General features: G+C 40.8%; 1 long non-coding RNA gene across 2 annotated transcripts in view; it reads left to right on the plus strand.

Moving 5' to 3' along the window:
- Positions 1–4,105, plus strand: part of LOC109971930 (uncharacterized) — a 10,081-nt gene extending 5,976 nt beyond the window's left edge. The window contains exons 2-3 of one of the 2 annotated variants that reach the window (XR_002276615.1): positions 1,823–2,023; positions 3,897–4,105. This is a non-coding gene — a long non-coding RNA (uncharacterized LOC109971930). The remainder of the gene's footprint in view (positions 1–1,822; positions 2,024–3,896) is intronic. The other variant, XR_002276614.1, reaches the window with a different exon arrangement.
- Positions 4,106–20,865: the final 16,760 nt, after the last annotated feature.

The following is a 20,865-nucleotide window of genomic DNA, read 5'->3' on the forward strand; positions in this document are numbered from 1 at the left end:
GAGGAGCTGGAGGAAGAAACTGGGGAGAGGGAAGTCTGGGCATCTTTGCTTAGACTGCTGCCCCCGCGACCCAGTCCCGGATAAGCGGAGGAAAATGGATGGATGGATAAACCTTGGAATGTCATTTTGCACAAAACAAGGACTGTGAATTTGTCCTTCATCATTTACTGTACACTGGAATTTGGGGGTGCAAACCTGTCTCCTTTCCCCATTTTTATGTCCAAATTGGTTATCCATGTGGGCAAAGAAGAAGGGGTGGGCATATTTACATATTCTCCATGCTGACGCCCATCAGCTTCACTCAGTGTTAACAGTCAAAATGATGTGCACAAGTGTAAGTGACTCTTCCAACACTTTAGTTAGCAGAGTATCAGTATTAATAGAGATCATTCAGGTAGCAGCTTCCCATTTTTAGCTGGTGTTCATTGTCACCGTTCCCTTTTAAAATGACAAACAGTAGGGTCATATCAGCTCTAACTAACGTTGACTCTGTGATGTAAAGCGATAACAGGCCAAAATGAACCTTGCCTTTGACGTGTTTGTGGGCTTCAGCAGGTAAAATACATGCACATATTAGACTCCTCTCACCCTGCTCACAAACTGTTTGACCTCCTGCCCTCTGGGGGGCGCTTCAGGAGCCTTCGGACCAAAACAAGTAGACTCAGGAACAGCTTCTTCTCCACAGCTGTCTCCTTACTGAACTCTCATCTGCTTTGCTGGTGTGTTTAGTGTCATGGGCCTGATGTTTTGATGCTGTAGGACTATATGGCACATAATGGGCACCTCGCAACCTCATAGTTTTATTTTAAATTCAATATAAAACTATTAATGCTGTGCTTTCTGGTTGCATCATCTACCTGCTTTGTCTCTCTTATCTCTTTTTATTCTCATATAATGTTTCTCTTCACGTTTCCTTCCTTGTTTTCCCATTCTTGATATTTTTCTTCACTAAAGTAAGATCATCACATACCGTACAGTATGTTGATCCCACTGTATATGGATGTTTTGCCTCTGTGAGCTCAGACACAACCAAGTTCCACACATACACCCGGCTAGATGAGGCTGACACCTTGTGGTGTTTTAAATGGACCCCAGAGATATTGTACAGTCAAACACACTTTACCAATACAGTTAGAAACACCCATGCACTCAGTTAAGTGTAGATTGTAATTATACATTTTGCTCATGCACTTGTCTTATACAGTATATAGTATAGACCCAAAATCAAGTGTCCTGAGGCACGTAAACCTAGCAAGCCTCATTTAGTTTAGTGCGGCACACTTTCTCACCATTACACACCCACTACAGTATCAGCTGGCAGTGGTCAATCACAGACACACGCTCACAATCCTGTGGACAACACGGACAAAGCAGCAACAGACAGAGAGGGTTGTGCTAATTGCCACTGCTTACTGTTGCTTTCTTGTGACAATATATTTGTCACGGTGTGTCAGACTTAAATATGCCATTTGATATCACCCCATGGCTGCTGGTACTGACTGATGCTTCTTTAAGGCAACACACACACACACAGTGGTCTACCTCTCCCCGACCCCAACCATCATCACTGTCTCCTCCTCCTCTTCCTGTATGTTTTTTTTTCAATGTCTCTGTCACTTTTGTACCAAGGCTACATGCTGTTAGAAACAGGGAAAGGGGTTCAGAACAGGGATATAGGTGGGGACAGATAATCTGCCTTTTAAAAGTGTGTGTGTTTATATGCACTCCAAGCAAAGTGCTCAACTCTCCAAGCATGTTCTGGTTCACCTGTTTAACCTTCGCCTCCGTCTCTGTCTCTTCTTGTGCTTTGCTTTTATCTTAGAGCCTTTTAAGGGGCAGCTGTGGCTCAGGAGGTAGAGCTGTCGTCCCCTAACTGGAAGTCAGTGGGTCGATTCCTGTTCTCCCCAGTCCACATCTCAAAGTGACCTTGGGCAAGACACTGAATCCCACATTTCTCCTGATGGTCAGAGCAACACCTTTCAGGGACAGTGTCGCCATCAGTGTGTGTGAGTTAGCACCGGAGGTGAATACCTCTGCTCTGTAGCAGAGACAAACTCCTTTTGTATGTAATACTTGGCCAATAAAAGTGATTATCATTTTATAAGTGCCCCTTTCCCCTATTGCAGTCCACACTCGAGAACACATCGCTACATTACATATGCAAAGGGATTGTGTATGTGTGGTACTCCCTGTGGTTCCAGCTGCAATTCTGTATGCTTTCAGCTTTTTCAGGGTTCCCGGTGTGCCTCAGCCTCACAGGTCTATTTGTCTCTTTTTCTTCCTCTTTTTGTCTTTTCGTACTCCCTGTATCTTGCTCTAGTAACTCTGCTTTTATTTGCAAACAATTTTTCTCCAATATTTTCTCTCTCACTCTCTCCTGCTCTATTTTTCATGCAGCATCTCTTTTTTTTCACATTTCCGATTTCTCATCTTCCTTCTCTGTCTCCCACCTTCATCTTTCTTATGCATTTTCACTCCTCCTCTCACTTTCTCCCTGCTTCACTCCGTCCCTCCCCTCCTCCTCTCTCTTCTTTCATTTTCTGACTCACCACCTTGCTCTTTGCATGTCTATTTCTGGTCTCTATCTTCCTCTCCCCATGCCAGCATCACCTCCCCCTGGTTCTCATTATCTGTCTCTCTCTCTTCCTTTCACCTGCCTCTGTCTCTGCTTAGATACCTTCTATTCCCGAATCTGTCCCACCCACATGCGCATGTGTGCACATGTGCGCCCACACAGACACACACATACAGATGCACTGTTTAAAAGGCACCACACTCCTCAGAGTAGTCATTTTGGTCTGTGTTCTCTTTTTACCTCTGGGAACATGAGATACATGCTAAAACTACTTGTTAAAAGGGAAGCTAACTGCAATATCAAAACAAGTCTTGTCAAAGATGGGCCTCCTTCCTCCCTTAAACCCTCTTCTAGTTTTTCACCTGATAGAGCTAGAAGCTGAGGGGCCTTGCGAAAGCATCCACTGAGCCCTGAAACGATTTTGAAACTCACATATGAAATAATTACAGAAATGAACCTTGTACCCGATAGCCTGGTTTTCATCGCACCATCTGTATACTGTCAGTATCATGTAATGTCCTCACTTGCAATATTATTCACTGCAACAACTACAGATATAAAAAAAAGGCTGTAACCATCTTAGAGGAACAGACATGCCTATAAAGTAAAACATCTGTTTTTGAAATGCCCTTTTTCTATTTGTACTTTGGTAGCAGACTGCCAGGTGAGTAATCAGCAATACAGTCAGAAAAGACAATGTATTATAAATCTGACAAAGCCTTTAACAGATTTTTCTCTATTGTGCTGCCTTCTGTTCTATTGCAACTTTTTTATTTCACCATGAGCTCCTGCTTTGGCACTAATGATTCCCACTCATTGCAACTAGACAAAAAAAAAGAGCAGATGTTTCTCAAATACCTGCTGGTAAATTTTACTGCATTATATTTTTTTTGTCCACCAAACCCTGGTAGCTAACAAGCAGGCAGTTATCAGTGATACAATCAGATCATAACAAGCTTTTGTGTAAATGTTGTTGCACCTATGATTTTTCTCTCTAGGTTTGCACTGCTTTTGTTTTGCTCACTGTTACGGTGTGCAAATTTTTATTTATTTATTTTTTGTAACTTGAAGTGGAAGATGCACACCCCCTGCCACTGTCTTATGAAATGAAACCGATGTTCACTGAGAAGCTAATGTGGAATTAGAATGATTTTTTCTCATGCAAACCTTGATAGTGACATTTGTCATATGATCTGACATTGAGCTACCATTTGTATTATTGGGTCCACAATTACAATATCCTTGTCATCTCTTTTTGTTAGCATTTTACCTCTGCCCTCCCTCCTGTCGCTCACCATGCACTGTTGTTTCTTTTTCCTAGGTCCCAAGTATCCTCTGAACTCCATGACTTGGAAAGCTGTGTGGAGCAAATTACCTCTCCACCTACTAGTGACAGTGAGAGTCTTTGCTTTCTTCCCTCATGACACCAAAGATGCTAATAACACACCACACTGCTCACATTACTATACATCCAGTCTAACTGAACAAGCACTTGTTCCTGTGCTGGTACCCCAGTCACTTTTATAAACTCAAGCCATTTTCATACATTGACTTTGTCCAGAGTTGCCCTTTCACACGTGTAGCACACAACTAGAGATATTCTGAGTCACACATGTTCTCACCTACTGGAAATACTCCATTTGGTTGAGCAGGGGCGGGTGGGGTTGGTTATATCGCACAGGAGATGGGAGATGACGCGGTCACATGGCTGGTTTGTCATTTGGTCTTAAACAACTGATTGTCTCACTGTACCTTACAGTTGTCTTACGATTCTAGTGCTAGCTCCTAACGACAAAAGTTTCCAAATCATGTTATGTCTCCAGTTAGATATTTTTGTTGGCGTCTTCATTGTAAATGTCAATTTTTCTTCACCGTAGGATGTTTGTATTCTTCTGGTTTTGCTCCAGTCACATGATAAAATGTCATCAACACGACCACTAGCTCAGTGTGAATATTCCAGACTATACGCTGCTGTTTTCTCACATGGGTTTACTCCAGCTCACTCAGACATACTGTGTACTAGGGAGGTGGCAGGGTAAAGCTTACATTTGTGTTCTCCCCCAGGTAAAGTCTGGATAATTTCAGGTTCCAGTGCATGTCTGAAAGGGCTTCAGGCTGTTTTTTCTCATATGTTGTTCCATAAAGCAGTCAGTAGTAGTATTAAAAGTGAGTGTAAGATGTACATAAGAAAATGAAAGGTACCTTATGTTTACACACATTTATCCAGCTCACATTGCACACACACACACACACACACACAGCTTTTTCACTGTTTAATCAGTACATCTAAAATTACCAACTACAGAGAGTAATGTTTTTGTTTCACTCTGCACACCGAGATAGCAGCTTGATTTTGGCACTAGACCCATGGTGCTTTTGTTGTCATTACTGTTATCTTTCATTCACAGTCTGAGTAGAAAAGGAAAAAGGAGTCCAAACAGAAAGGTGGGTTCTGGTTCAGTAAAATGTCCTTGTCAGGCTTGTTGGCTGACCTGCTAAAGCTGCTGTGAAAATGGATTGATTTGACTCAGCACGCAATAGTATATGGTTTTTACACAGTTTTTACCGTTAAATACACACACTGCTACACAACAAAAAACAGTAATGTTGTTCATTTTTACGCTTTCTTGTAGATGCCTGTACTTCTGCTGAACAGGTTCGGAGATGATGGAATTTTCTATAGTTCTGTGCTGAACTGTGCAGGTGTGAAATGCCTGTGGTACAGTGGTAGTCCTTACAGGCCAGTTGAGTGCCCACTAGTGAGAAATTACAGTAAATAAACTGATCCAAATATCCATAAATTGGTAAGGAATACGACCTCAGTTATCAGTTATGCACACAGTAATAATAACAGTTCACCTACATGAGTATGATGCAGTAAAATAGCTGCAGCAGTCAGCAGAAATATCTCTGCCAAAGTTTGCAACTTGCTGGTGAACAGCGTTTCCTTCATTATGTTTTCTTCAGAAGTTTGTGGAGAACAGAATAGAGTGTTATGAGAGTGAATATTAGGCTTGATGAATGCTACACTTGTGCCACATCTGCTCTGTATGTTTTAACAAGTTCGCCATAAAATCTTCGTGATAGTAGTGTGTCAGTCTTATGCTTACAGCTTGTTGTGCGCCCACAGGTGGCCATGAAATTTAATTAATACTGCTTTTGTGTATTAATTTAGAGTTGTTGAAATGTCATGGGATAGTATGGTTATATTCTGAGGCGACTGTTGTAACACTTCTAGCTGGAAAACATAAAACTGCTGTAGCACCAAGTTAGTTCTCACTTGGGCCAAGTTTTGTTTGGTTCCCACCTGATTCAGTGGAAAAACTAATTTCCAAATAAAAACAAAACTTGCTGACAGTGGTCTGTTTATGTCTACCGCTTGCTTGGTGCACCCCAGAGCTTGAGAAATAAATACGCACTACAGTGTTGGAACGGAAAACAAGCACACTCGTCTTTCTCTCTGTTCAGGACAACTACATAAGCCTTGACCTAATGCAGGAAATAAAGAGGCCAGAGTTCCAGTGTGGCGGAAAGGAGACCAGGGTTCAAACTGAGATGTCTTCATACTGGTTTACTGTCAGCGAATAATGCTGTGGGGAACATAGAGTGACATTTAAAAGAAACTGAGAAGATCTAGGAGCTCTTAGGGAAAGGTGGAAAGAGACGGAGGGAGATAAACTGAGGCAGAAGTGCCATGTCAACTGAAATTGGAAGTGAAGTATCTGCAGTACTTCGGGCGCACACACATCCACACCGCCACCATCAGACAATCACGAGGAGAGTGTGTGGAGGGGACACATCTCTCATGCAGCTGTGTCCTGTTTCCTATCAGAGCTATCTGCCCCCTCCTGCTTTCCTTCTCTTTAAAACCGTCTTCTGTTTAGCCCTCACACATCATTACCTGGAACCCCCATTGCTTTTTCCAGAGTCCTTTCTTTTTTAACAGCCTCTCCTCCAGCCCAGACTCATTCCTCCCCACTGGACAGAGAGCAAGACAGTAGCAGGAGGCTGGTGTGTCAGAGGCAGATGCCTGACAGCCAGCCAGCCAGCTCAAGAAACTTTTCACCTGTTACCTCCTGTGTTTCCTTCCCAGTCACCCCTCTGTCTGTCTCTGTGATCTGCTGAGGGCCAGTGCTGCTCACTCAAGATACTAGGGCCCACAGTGGAGGACCAGATCCTCTCCTGCTCTTCATATCATTCTTGCGCTTTCTCACCTCTTCATTTTTTCTGTGCTTTCATTCTCTATCACCCAGACACTCTCTTTTTATGCACCTCATTGCTCTTTCCTCCTCCTCCTCCTCTTTTCTCTTTCATTTAGTCGAGCCAGAGTTTTCCCTGCAGGCCTTTGCCCTGGCTCCTCAACAAGCACAGTGCTGCCATGCAGTGTTCTCCTCCCAGAACACCACTCCCAAATATTCACTCATATACGCATCTATCCATATACAGAATTCACACACACACAAACTTATAAATGCATGAACAGTGTTTATGCGCCTTACTCTTGTTTCATGGCCCTTGAGGAAATACTCACACACACACATGGACGTCACAAAACACCACCACCAAAGGCACCACCCCCTTTTAATATTCATTCATTCATCTTCTATACTGCTCAGTCCCAAACGGGGTCGCGGTAGTCTAATATTGTGTTTGGCAATTGTCATTTTGGATTAATATACACAGGGCTTGTTATTATGTGGCAAACCTTTGTCATCATGTTTAAAATAATAAACCCGGAGTGAACCAGGTCTGGGCTCAAATACTAGTTCACTGTGGGGTCTCTTGTTTGAAAATCATGTGTTTTGTCATCCCATCATTCCACCTCGACGTCCTCCCTGCTTGGACTTGGTCAGTGTTTATGCCGCACCAGCAGTGGTGACTGCTGCTCCTGACATAATTACTAAGCCTAATTATAACATATTTTGATGCACCTTCTGGCCCACTGATAAATGCAGTTTACCCCTGTTGAAATATAATCATGGGCATGTTGCCAACTTATAATGGCCATTTAATGAGATGATAATGTTTGAAATGGCTGACAACCACATACTGTAAGCAAGTGCATGTACAAATATGCTGTGTAATAGGGTTTGCCTGTCTTTGAACGTAGATCTGTGCCAAATCCTTCTTCTGCACATTTTCTTTCTATACAGTAGGTCTACTTCCACCCTAGCTAGCAGCTACAAATAATTGCATCTTTGCATTTTAGTACTTATTTAAGTACTTATTGCCAGAACCCTCTGTTACTCTACAGTACCTGTGCTGTAGGAAGTACAACATAGGTAATATAGTACATTTTGGTTAAATACACTGAAATAACTTGACCAGATGTTTTACCGCAGAGTTTTACAATGTGCCTGTTGCATATATATTTCTTGCTCTTGATGCATTATTACTGTGTCTTCCTGTCCATCTTGGGTCCTCACACATTGCAGTGCTTCTTGTCATTGCTGCTAAAAGACAGTAGCAGGTGTAGAAATGACAAAACTCACCCGCACATGTACAAACAAACACACTAGCAACAGGTCCAGGGCCTACAGTTCCCACACTTTTATAGCCCTCAGGTCCAGGGGACATATGATATATGTGACATATGTCATGTAAATGTGTAGAGGGAGGGTGCACAGTTTGCAGTCACTGAAAATATGTTGTTTTATATTCTTCACAGAAAATGAGCCACAGCCAGTGAGTCTGGGGTAGAAAAAGAATTAATTGCATCATTTTAATTGTAGTAAACATGGAAATCTGGCCCCACACACCTAAGCACCACACAAGAGTCATGACGGCTGAGCAAAAAGTTGAAAATATACTGTGTTGAAGATGTGGGGGTGCTTGTTTGCCTGCATCTTTTTTTAACTTTGTATTATTAATCTCTCTTTTTTTTTGTAGATAATGGATGTGAATGAGAAGAACAAACTTGTGTGTTTTAAATTTGCTTCAATTCACCCAGCTAGGAACCCGGAAGAAAAAGAGGCACCCAGGTCAGATCTGAATTGGACCCAATCAGAAAGTGGTAAACAAAGATCTAGTGACATTTTATTTATTTATTATTATTAATAATAATAGTAGTAGTATATTGCTGCTCTGTGTCACTGCTGCCTAGCTCCTGTATTGGCCTGTGGAGGGAACAAACAGATATGAGTGACCTTCATTACACATGGGACATAATTCTCATGAATGAGTGCACGTAGTACAAGTATCCTGTGTCCAGTTCGGTGAGGGCCTTCTGGGTATATTTATGCAAATGTTCAAACCAGACAGTCTAAAAATCTCATAATAGCCATATTACACTAGAATGAATAAAAACGCACTGTGGCTGTGCACACACACATGCACACAAAGCCATCCATTTCCACTGCCTCTATTCATCGTATTCATCCCCTCAATACCCCTTATTTCGTCCCTCCTTTCCTTTGTTCCATTTCCCCACCTTTAATTGCTCTGCTGCTTTCTCTTCCTGAAAATTCATTGCCTTTCATACCTTCCACCTCTTATCACAGTGACTCGATATTTATCTCAGCGCTGTTCTTGGTCTGATCACCTGTTCCCCTCTGCCTGCTCCCAGCTGTGTTTGTGCATTGCAGTCCATGCACTCAGACAAGCTGGCTCTAACAGCTGAGACACAACCACCAATCTATCTATAAATCAATCATGCTATCACCTGCTAGCACTTGTGAATATATGAGTGAGTGTGTGTGTGTGTGTGTGTGTGTGTGTGTGTACAGTTTCATTCACCGGCATGTCTTTCATTTGCATCCATTTCTCCTCAATACGTTCTTTTCTCCCTTTATTCAGTTCTAACTCCATTAGGGGTTGTGGAGTACTGTGATCTCCTTAATGCACCATCTGCTTTGTTGTAGTTGTCTGTCCTTATGTGAACATGCGTGCAGGTGCATCGGCACACGTGGGTGTATATGAATGTGTGTGTGATTGTGTATTCCTGCTTTTAGCACTTGACTGCTTCTTCGTTCAGCTCGACTTGTTTATCTTTCCCTCCTACCTTTATTTGTCAAAAGGCTCAATCCCAAAAGGCTTCTGACAGTTTTACTTGTCAAATGTGTGTTTGCATTTCCTCCTCCGTGTGTCTGCCGCTCCCTATTGTTGCTTAGGTCTCATTCACATTGGAAGTTACTGTGACTTATCTTACTCCTTAGTTTTCAATGCAGAAAACTGGAATCACTGATCTGAGAGGACTAACAGATAAGTAATCAATCAGTCAGTCAATCAAACAACTTTATTTATCCCAGATTGGCAAGTCAGTGCAACAGCCTTCTCAGTTTACATTTAAAAGGCAAGTAACAAATGCAAAAAAAAGCAAAAACATTCACATAACACTTCAGCAATCAGCAATGTGTCGGTAACAACAGATCTACTTATTCGTGTCAAGACACTGACAGCAACGTAACACATTATAACCTCATTTGCACAAACCCCGTTACTGGTGTTCGGCATTTAACAGCCTGATTACTGAAGGAATAAAAGAGTAGCGGTGTTCATCCTTGGTGTGTGATAGCGCTGACCTGAGGGCATTAAGGCAAATTCATTAGAGAAGACATGGTCAGATTGTCTAATTTTCCCTTTGCTTTATGGCCCATCCATTCCTCCCGAAGGGAACTCAAGTCTTTAAGTTCTAGACCAGTGATCTTAGAGCAGACTCTAACAGTACCATACTGACTATTCTTGTCTTTCACTGGCAAACCTTTAAACCAGCATATGAAGAAAATCTTAAAAGACTCCCAATAAAGTATTGGTAATAAGATAAGATCTTATCTGAAACATTACAAGAATTGAGCTTCTGGATTAAGTGGATTCTTTGTTGTCCTCGCTTAACAATCATCTCTGTACTTACATCAGACTTAGGTTTGGAGGCATTGTTCCTAAAGGCTTATGTCTCGACAGCTTGAGCTTCGATGTCGATGATTATTTTTTTTAGTTTTTGTTACATTAAGGTCCAGAAAGATATTATCACACCATCCTATAAAAAAAAAATAGGGCACAACTATGTACTGATTGTGAACCCTGGAGAAGAGACAACAAGGTGGCGTCATCAGAAACCTTTACCAGATACAGTAGCTGAGAGCATGAAGCTAGAAGTGAAGTAAATGGACCAAATAAAGTCCAAAGTTTGCATTTCTAGTGTGACAATGTTTCAGATTTACCTAAATTTACCAATATTGCAAGTAATCGGTAGCGCAAACACACTGTCAGGTATTCTTGCCAGCATGGAATATTGGGAAGAAGTGTAAAGAAAATTAGTGTTTTAGCATAGAACAATGATGTAATCACTCCTGGTATTTGTTTTTCTTTTTTATTGCTTAGAGCCAGATGAAAAGTGGATAGAGTGGAACTACATTATAGTTGTGACAGTTCCTTCATGGTTGACAGCAAGATTTTCATGTTCATAAATAAAGAAACAAGAGAGGATGGAAACCTGACCCGTATGTTAAAAGCCAGATTTCACCACACTTGACATTTCCAAGTGGAAGAGTTTGTTGTTCGTAAGAATGACTACAGCTGTTTTATACTTGGCAGCAACTAAAGGTTTTCCAAAGAAACAAGCAGTCGCTGTTTTGGTTTCTGTCTCATAAATCCAACAAGGCAAAAACATTAGAAAGGGTAAGATTAATAGCTTAAAGCTAAGAAGGAGCTGGAACATCCAAGTGGCTTGATCCATTCCGCTGACGGCCTGGTTCACATTAGAATGAAGTGACAGTCAACAAATCACCACCATGTTCGTGTGTTTTACATGTTTAAATGACACAGCGAGTATTAAATCAATCTTAGCTTGCCTTATGAAGTCACTGGCTTAAAGCCACTCTTTTCTCAATATAATAATTTATCCATGAGTGAGCTTTCATTGCTTGAAACACAAATCCGTTCCTTGTCGACCACACGCTGTATTAATAAGTTTGTACTTTCTTTGAAAGTGATCTCAGCTTTCTGGGTGTGTAATTAAGCAGCTGCGCTCCTCTTTTGTGTATTAGTTATATTAGACTGCTATTAGACTGCTTGTTCATATCAGCAACACAGCTATAAGTCTTGCATGCTTGCATTATGTAATCACTTATTTCTGCATTATGCAAAAGTCAGGATAATCACATTATTCTCAACTGATGATGTTTAGTCTTGGTCTTAATGTTAAATTAATCACTGTCTCTTGTGCAGACACAGCAGGTTAAATACTAAGTTTGTACAGTATAATCCAATGCTTTTAACAGGGCATGGTCCCTGATGAACTAATAAACCAAAGCAGTGGTCTCAACCAGTGGGTCAGGCCCCTCCAAAGGGTCACAAGATGAATATAAGGGGTCGTGAGGTGATTCATCGGATAGATCTTTGCTTTTTTTGTTTTGTTTTTGTACAATACACTTCCAAGCCACTTTATTAGGTACACCTGTATGTATATGAAAGGGTCAGAATATTAGGAACACTTCTGAATATAATGTATTGTTAACTTGAAAAGACTTTAGGACCTTGTGCCATTACATGTGTGGACTGAGTGGAAGCATAGAGAAAGTGTGGTTTCATAGTAACTGAACTTTAATATGGTTGATAAACATCAACAAACATATTTCACAACAATCACATACTATACTGTCAGTCGAATAATCTTTTATTTTCAGTAATTGAAGCCTATAAAAGTCCCTCACATTCTCTTCAGGCCAGTGATGTGATTTACAAACATCCTCTCCCTCCTCAAATGTGTTCTTAACTCTGACACATAAATTTCAGCCATAGTTCCCTCTGTCACAACAGTCGTAAATCAGGCACCGAGGGTGTTTGTATAAATTTCCATTCTTGCCATAAAATACATATCGCATGAGACCAAATTCCTGTGATGTCGCTTTTCTTTTGTTTCTCCGCTGCAAAACCCCACTGTGACTGACTCCTTAGTAAGTATGAACATGCAATTTCACTCTTTAGTGCCAGAAAATGTGCTGCAGAACCTTACTAAATATCACCCTGTGTGTTTTTAACAATAAGTTCACAATTGTCCTTTTCAGCCAACAGCAGAAATGGACAATTAAGTGGCAGTTTTCTATCCGAATGATGTTAAAGTTTATCCATGATGTCACATTGATGTGATTATCTTCACTTGTTTAGATCATTTCTGTCTATCAGGGCTGTGTAGATTATAATCCCCTCTTGTATATTCTCACCCTTTTCACCCCAGTTTACAGTACCTGTTCCTCTCTTATCATCACGTCTGTCTCTCCTCTCCCTCCTGCCTCTTCCCCACTGTTATCTTTTGCTTTTTTCTCATTCCACCTTCCCTCTTTCACTTCACCCCTCATCCCTGCTACCCTCTCATCCTTTCATCTGTCTCTCTCTCTATTCTTATCTCTTCTGTCTTTCTCTCACCTGTCAGGCTTTCATCCCTCCCCCTCTCATCCTTTTTGTCTCATCTTATCCCACTTTCCGTTCACCCTTTCATCCATTTCCCTGTCTGTCAGTTTAGTTACTTTACTGACAGCTTATCAGACATGGTTTTGCCTAAACACTGAGCACAAATGTTACTTTCAGAAACCAACAGGCAACAGTTTCTGCAGTGTAACTGCACTGAGTTCCCTAAATTGTAATAAAACATGTACATATGAAATGTTGACATCTTATCATTAGTATCTACTGCACATCTATTCCTCTATATCCTCTGGTCTCATCTATAAACTGTCCTCTATTGGATCACAGTGGACATAGTTCACTGCTTCTGCTTGGATAAGGTGCTGGTGCTGGGTCAGTACCCAGTGCTGCTAGACCTAGATAACTCCAAGTGCACTCACTGTCAACACATCTGTGCAGTCTGGTTTGTGTGCACAAGGTGTGTGCTTGTGTGTGTATGCCAGGTCTGCATACTTTTTCTTTTATCCTGGCAAGAAGCTGCCTTTTAAGAGTGAGGACATCTAGACAGGGGAAGGACATTTGACTTGAACAAAGCTTATCAAGTTTTTACTTTAGCTTTAAAGGCTCTGCACAGCCTATTGTGGATAATCAGACCTCTCCTCAGGTCTGTGTGGGTGTGTACAAACTTAACTGACAAGTCTTTCACATTCCTGGTAGTTTGGTTGCACCTGTTACGGTGGGACAGATTATATTGTTATGGATTTTTTGACCACCAGTAGCACTAAGTGGGTTTCCATTTTTTTTTGTGTGTGTGGTGCACGAGGTCACACATGCACATGTGTGAGCTTAGGAATGTCATAATTCACACGCTGTCACTGACCTCGTGCTGTTCCACCAGGCACAAGGGCAGTGCAAAACAAAGCTACTGGGGCTGCTGAAACATGGGTGGAATCAATGGATGGTTTAAAAAAAAAGTTTGATAGACCTGAAGGACATGTATTTATTGAGAAGTACTTAACTTTTGTTTGTTTTGCACAACTTTTTTTTACACAAGTCACCTTTAAGGGCCAAGTTAGCAGTAATGTTTGATATTAGGTTCAAGCATAGTATTGCTACTATAGCAGGCTGTGAAAACTGTTGTATAATATACATGTACTGTATCTGTGCATGAGGGAGAAGCTCCAGCAAGATTCAGTGTCTCTGGGGCCGCACCCAGATTAAAAGCAAGTAAAGTTTGGCCTTTTCTTTATAGAAGTACAATGTTAATTTGCTGGAGTAGCCCTTTAAAAATAGTTTTATATGTAGGCAACACAAAATCCTAGAAAAATCTCTGCATTCACCCACATATGTACAGGCTAGACCGCACATCTTGCCCATCAGATAGCTATAACTTTGGACAAACCACCCTCACTCACACCATGAGATGATGCAAAGGTGAATGAAAACAGGTGCTTGTGTTACTTTTGTTTGTGTGTATGTGAGAGAGCATCTGCCACCATCCGACCACGCGGCAGCTCTGAACAGCCTCTATCTCAGCTTCACTACAATTAGAGTAAAAGTAACGCGTCGCTCCAAGGCGACGCAATTAGACTGAGTCACGTCAGCAGTGGACAGCTCTGATGAAGGGCTGTTAGAGAGCCAGGAATGATGGAGGCACTCATCACCTCCCCTCCACCCCCACCCCCCTTGATCTTTACCATCGTCGCACTCCGTCACCACAACCATCACCATGTGGGCCCCCACCCTATTCCTCCACATCCATCACTATTAGCACCAAACTATCCCAGCAGCTACTCTGAGAACGAGTCATTCTACCGTGGCACCTGTCTCCCCACCATTTTTCCCTGCTCTCTCTTCTGCATCTGTTTCATTTCCTGCCATGGATTCATATATATTTCGGGATAAGTGCTCTCCATGAACGTTACACCTGCTTTCTCTCTCTCTCTCTCTCTCTGCCTTTTCCAACTTTCTATCCTACATCCACTCTCCTTCCTTCTATTCATCTTTTCTCTCTAGTCTCTGTGAGTGCTTCACCCCCCCTCTGCCTTCCGTTTTTTCTCAGTCATGCTCCTCTTTTAATAGCTCAGTTTCTCTTATTCTCTCTTTATCTTCTCCAATTTGATGCATCTCACCTGACTTGAATCAGTCCATCTCCTCCTTCCTCACTCTTTTACTCTCACACCTATTTTAATACCTTTCTCCAAAGTCTCTTTGTCTCTGAAAATGAATATTTTGGCTCCTAAGAAATCTGACTCTCTGAGTTCCCAAGTATTATTTTAAAGAGAGGGTTTAGAGTTATAGTATGGCTAGATGGTTTTATTTTGCAGAATTGCCTTAGGACTATTTGGTTACTTACTATACAGTAGTTGATCTACTGAAGTGATTTTTTTTTTTCAGCTAATGGCATTTAAGTGGAATTAACACATTTAATGTCTCATGGTCTAAATGCTGTTTTTGACCCTTTCTTTAAATTGAGTTAGTTCAGTCATGAGCGAAGCCCTTAAAGTGCAAATCACTGACTAAGAAAAATTTTAGCAACCTACAGTCATTAAATAAACAACATAAAAAATGATTGCAGCATTAAACCTCAAAATTAAAAAAAAAGACAGGCTTAACAGACCAAATAACAACATAATAAATAACCAATCCACTGCTAAAGGTGGGTATTTGGTTGTGTACAGTACATAGCAAAGACAAAATGTTGTCTCAGATCAAGTTAATAAGTATTTGTGCAGTTTGGAGTTAGAGGTCAATACAACAGCTGCCCAGTTCACCTCTTCTCACTCTAAAAATACTAAATGTTAGTTTTATAGCAAGGTCGGTTGTGGTGTTATTCACCAGTGTCTTGTGCAGCAGTTACACCTAGATGTCGGTAGATTTTAATAACAGCTGAGCTGTGTGGGTGGGCTAGTTTCTGCTGTTAATTTAGTGATGTGAAAAACTCTTCTTAATAAGCACTTATCATAGGCCATGTTAAACAGCTTGGTTGCACAGTAAGAGACAGTGAAACTATTTGTTTCTCTCAGATTCTTTCCATCGCTGCCTCTGTGTCTGCCACCACTGTCCAGACCACTTCCAGTAACATGCAGACCAAAGTGGAAAGGTGAAAAGAAAAGAGATCCAGCAGGCAGGAAACACCTGCCGTGCTCCCTGGATCACCTCATCATGCCAGCCCTCGACCACTTTGGACTTCAGCTACATGTCACGGTGAAGGAGTGTTTTGTTAGAAGGGAGGTGAGGTCTGCCACTTTTCTGCCTCCTTAGTGCTGCCTTATAATTACCATCCTTAATTACATTTTCTTTTCATTGTGTGGGATTAATTGTATACAAGAACTAAATGTTATGAAAGATATTTCCCTTCAATTAGTGTGTGTCACTGCTCTGAACATATTTGTAGAAACATCAGGGTGTATGTGTTTATTCCTGCTATTTCTGATTGTGTGCGTGCGTGTGAATTGTTAGCGCAGGTATTCATGGGGCCCCCTGATGGAGAGAGGCTTCACATCTGTGGCCACGTTCAGATTTGATTCAACATTGTCAGTCTTAACCTTCCCTAGTGTGAGACCTGTTGAGTCTCCTCTCTGGTTCTCTCAGTGCCGGGTTCGAACCAAGAACCTTCTTACTGTGAGGCAACAGTGCTTAGTCCAGAAAACCAGATATTCGCTTTGTATTGTATATCTTACAGAAAGCTTGGAGCTGTAATCAACATGATCATCAGGATGAGCATGATGGGTATCATTTGTTCTACTATCACTGATAGCAGTAGTAGTACCTAAACAGCAGGCAGCCACAGTTTTACAAATACAGTATAACTGAGTAATAATAGGGTGACTACAAGTATTGATGTTTTTAGGGTTTGAGACCTCTTTTTCTGCTATAGCCAACCAAAAAACCTTATTATATTAGTCTGTCATTATGTTCCCATTGCTCTATTGTGTCCTAAAAACCAATATTATTTAATACAACATACTATACACAGGCTTTTTAAACCAAGTAATTGTGACTGTCTGATTTAATTAAGAGAGACTCATGTTCATTTTAGCAATCTCTCTATTTTCTACACCCACCATCCTTATTTTACTCTCATCCACCTACTGTATTACTGTCTCTGTGGATTTCACCATGGTTACACCCAATAATGTCCTTGTTCCTCCTCTCTGACATTTTGTCCTCCTCCATCCCCCTTTGCCATTCACCTTTCCATCTCGCCACACTGGAATTACCTTGATTATGATTATAGCTGTGATGATAATGATAACCACGGAAAAATTGCACTCTCTCTCTTATATACAGCACCCAGGAGATTATGATTGACTGAAGACTGCCTGAAAATGTTTCTCCCGTCTCATTTTTCTGCTTCCGTCAATCCGTCTTTGTTTCATTCTTCTTTTTTTGTGCTTTCCTCGCTCTCGCCACTCATTGCTCTCTCTCTCTCCAGCTCACCTCTTGTCTCTATTTCAATTTTCTGGCAGTCTTTCATCTCTGTTGTTGTGCTCCTTTCAACCTTTCCTGGTCCATCTTACCTCTGCCACTTGTCCCCGACTCTCTCCTTTCTCAGTCCTGGTTTTCATGTTATGGTTTAGTCCCCCTCACCAGGAGGGTGAGGGAGAACTGGGGTTGGACTCAAGATGGCTGACCCAGGTGCTAGTACAAAAAAAGGTGGTTTAATGGAATAAAAACAACATGACAACATAACAGGGTCCATAATACATAGAAGGGAAGGGCAGTGATGACTAAGGAGACCAGGACGGTAAACACACAAACTAACGACAGGAACTAGGATAGCAGGAGGATGAGAACGGACAGGTGAACAAAAAGAACCAATGTAAACAATGCAATCCACAGCACAGGGACTGTCAGCGTGGAAGACAAAGCACGTATTTCTGTGTTGTTAACCGCATAATTAGTGTGATAAGGTCAAGCCAAAACGCTCAGAGACTATCAGCGTAGCATCTTACACACATCTAAAAATATGCGGGTCAAACACAACATTTGTAACTTACATAGTGTAAGTATTGTCCATTACATGTCGCAATGCTCCGGCCACGACAGGGCGTCTGCCAGAGGTATAAATAAGGAAGCCAACAAATCACCGGAATACGCCTCAGGTGTGCGCACCGACCCACAAGTCACTAATTACCCGATGCGACACAGCTGAGGCGTTGATCCCGCAAAAAGGGAGAGCAGGAGAGGGAAAAAAGAAAGAGAGGCAGGTCGCGGCGAGCGGACCTGACATTTCAGCCTGTATTTCTCCTTCTTATTTCTCTTCACCCTCTCTCCACTCTTTTCATCTCCTGTCTGCTTTATTCTGCTGTCACAAAGGAACAGAATAAATAGGCTTTTTAGCCAAATTGCATTCAGGAAATAATTATAGAGTTGCCTTGCCTTTTGAATATGTGAAGTGGACATGGCTGCATCATAGATAATAACTTACATGATGAACAAAATCTGAACAGACATGTCTTCCTCCCAAAATATCCCAAATCAGGCAGACCTTCAGAACCATGATCAACCAAAAGCTTGCAGGGCTGTAAGAAGGAGCTTCTGACTCAGGACAACTGTTTTATGCTGTTGCATATCATTTTCTTCCCACTCCAGCCAAACACACGGCTTAGATAAGTACACTTACACACAGCGTGTATATATACCATACATTATTTCAAAATGTGTTCAAGAAAATGGAAGTAAATTTGATCTCACAGTCATTTTGTCTGGACAAAATTATATGAGGGTTTTTGCGACTCTGAACTTCAACAAAAAATACTAGGAAATTATACAGTTTCAGTAATCACAGTATTTTCCAAAATAACTTTTGACCTGAAGTCTGTAAAGATGCAGGTTTTTCTTTGACTTAGTTCTTTTTTTAGGTTTGAACTTCTCAAACCTTTCTCTGCTGTGCTGCTGCAGACAAGGAAATGGTTGGCACTGCCTCATTAAGCCAAAAGTCACAAGATACAGTATATCACTGCTCTCCATGATTGTCTTATTAGTTATTTTATTGTTCTGTTTTGTAAATGAACTTATATCTTTCAGTATTATTGCATGAGGGTATACACACAGCAACTTAGGGTTTTAATAACCAATAAGCAAATGATTCTTTATTCTGTGGTGGCAATGAATTGTAGACTGAACCTGGTGATGTAGAGTTAAACCACTGTCCTAATTTATTTTGATTATACCAACATGCATGTACTGTACAAAAATAAAACCTTCTTTGTTTAGCTTAATATTCACAGTGGTGGAGGTGTTTGTTTACATTTCTATGGGAATAAAAATACTGATATCAAAAGACAACTATAATTTGTGTGAGTTGTTTTTTAATGTTGTGCAGCCCCCTCCATCTCTTTGCTGGTATTTGAGGGTCTGCTGAGAGAGCACCCAGAGCACCATTAGTACCAGCATTAATACCAAAAGACAACCGAGGACCTCAAGTATTATGCATCTGTTTTGTGCGTCCTTCCTTCTATCATTCACTCAGCTTCCCCCTCTTGCTTGTCCCTCCAGAAGTGATATTATCAGCAGAATATTTGAATATCAATACTTTGTGAGCACTGCAGTCCCATTTATCTTTGCTTGTAATCTCCTAGGTATTATCCACACGATATTTTCTACCTATATAATAACACTGTCTTGATATGAGCATGATATTCATCGGACGATTTTTGTAAATGTCAGTTTGTTTTTCAAATGGAAATATGAATATTTTTCATCTTCAAGTTTGATATTGTGCTTTATTAATATCTAAAACTATCAAACTGTCTAAACCAGATAAATCGTAGAAGGGCATTACAGCTGTTTTTTCATGCTTGGCCAAAACTTAAAATATCACTTGTATGGCCATTTTTCCTTTTTTGGTGATGAACAAGTGATTTTCATTCCTTTAGTGTTATTCTGTTTTTTGATTATCATTTGGGTTTGGGTATCTGTGGTCATAGTGACATAGCTTTCCTTTTTCTTGTTGTCTTGAGGTGAGAAGGTGATCTAAGCTTCTTACGGCATTTTCATCTCAACAGCAGATTATTGATTACATTTTCTTTCTCTCTTTTTTCACCGTTATGCATTCTTTTTTTATTATTTCAATTAGATGTTAATGTGCAAATAAACTTTAAGCTGTAGAACAGAAAAAAACATCCCATTCTCCTATTAAAATGCCATGTGTTCACCCAGATTGCCCTAATGAAATTTTGCATTCAGGCTTGTTTATCTGTGTAGGAGGAAAAGTTTTTTTTTTTTTTTTTTACTGGTGTACAAAATAGAACACAAGATTGAAATCCAAAATGTCTCCTACGCAGCAGTGAGTGAGTGAGTGATCACAGCTGGTAAACATTACTGTGCTGTGTGCAGTTTACAGATGTCTGGTTTGCTGATTTGATACTGTAAAGTTAAATAATTCACTTACCTACTGCTACCTGCTGCTTTTTGCAACCAGCATCATGGTTCTTCCTTTAAAGTGAGGTGATACAATTTAAGGAGTTTTTCCTGATATGTCATACATTTGAATATAGTGCCACATTTTAAACATGCAACATTTTGTGATTTTGTCAAGGACATTACTTTTATTAAGTATTTGATGTAAACTTGAAAGTGGAATGAGAAAATATCTTCACCTGTCTCAGGTTTAATTTACAATTTAAACAGAGCTTTACAGATAAGAAAAAGACCCAAAAAATTGTACTGTACCTGCCAGAAAATACAGATTTCATTGTAGGAAAATGGCAGTAGTTCTAAGCTCTTAGTTTCTAAGTGCTGCTGGAAATTTGGGACCTTTAGCTCGGTGTCAGTTCTGCACACTCTTCATAACGGCATACACCATTTAAAACACAGGCACTGCTGTGTATACGCTGGATCTTCTTTGTTTTTGTTGTTGATTTCAGGGTTTCTCTGACCAACCTGGAGAGCGCAGTGACTGGAAGCCTCTTTGCTTTCCTAGCAGACCTCAGCAACTGCCC

Source organism: Monopterus albus, unplaced genomic scaffold (assembly GCF_001952655.1).
Source record: "Monopterus albus unplaced genomic scaffold, M_albus_1.0 scaffold238.1, whole genome shotgun sequence".
In the NCBI taxonomy this organism is placed as follows: domain Eukaryota; kingdom Metazoa; phylum Chordata; class Actinopteri; order Synbranchiformes; family Synbranchidae; genus Monopterus; species Monopterus albus.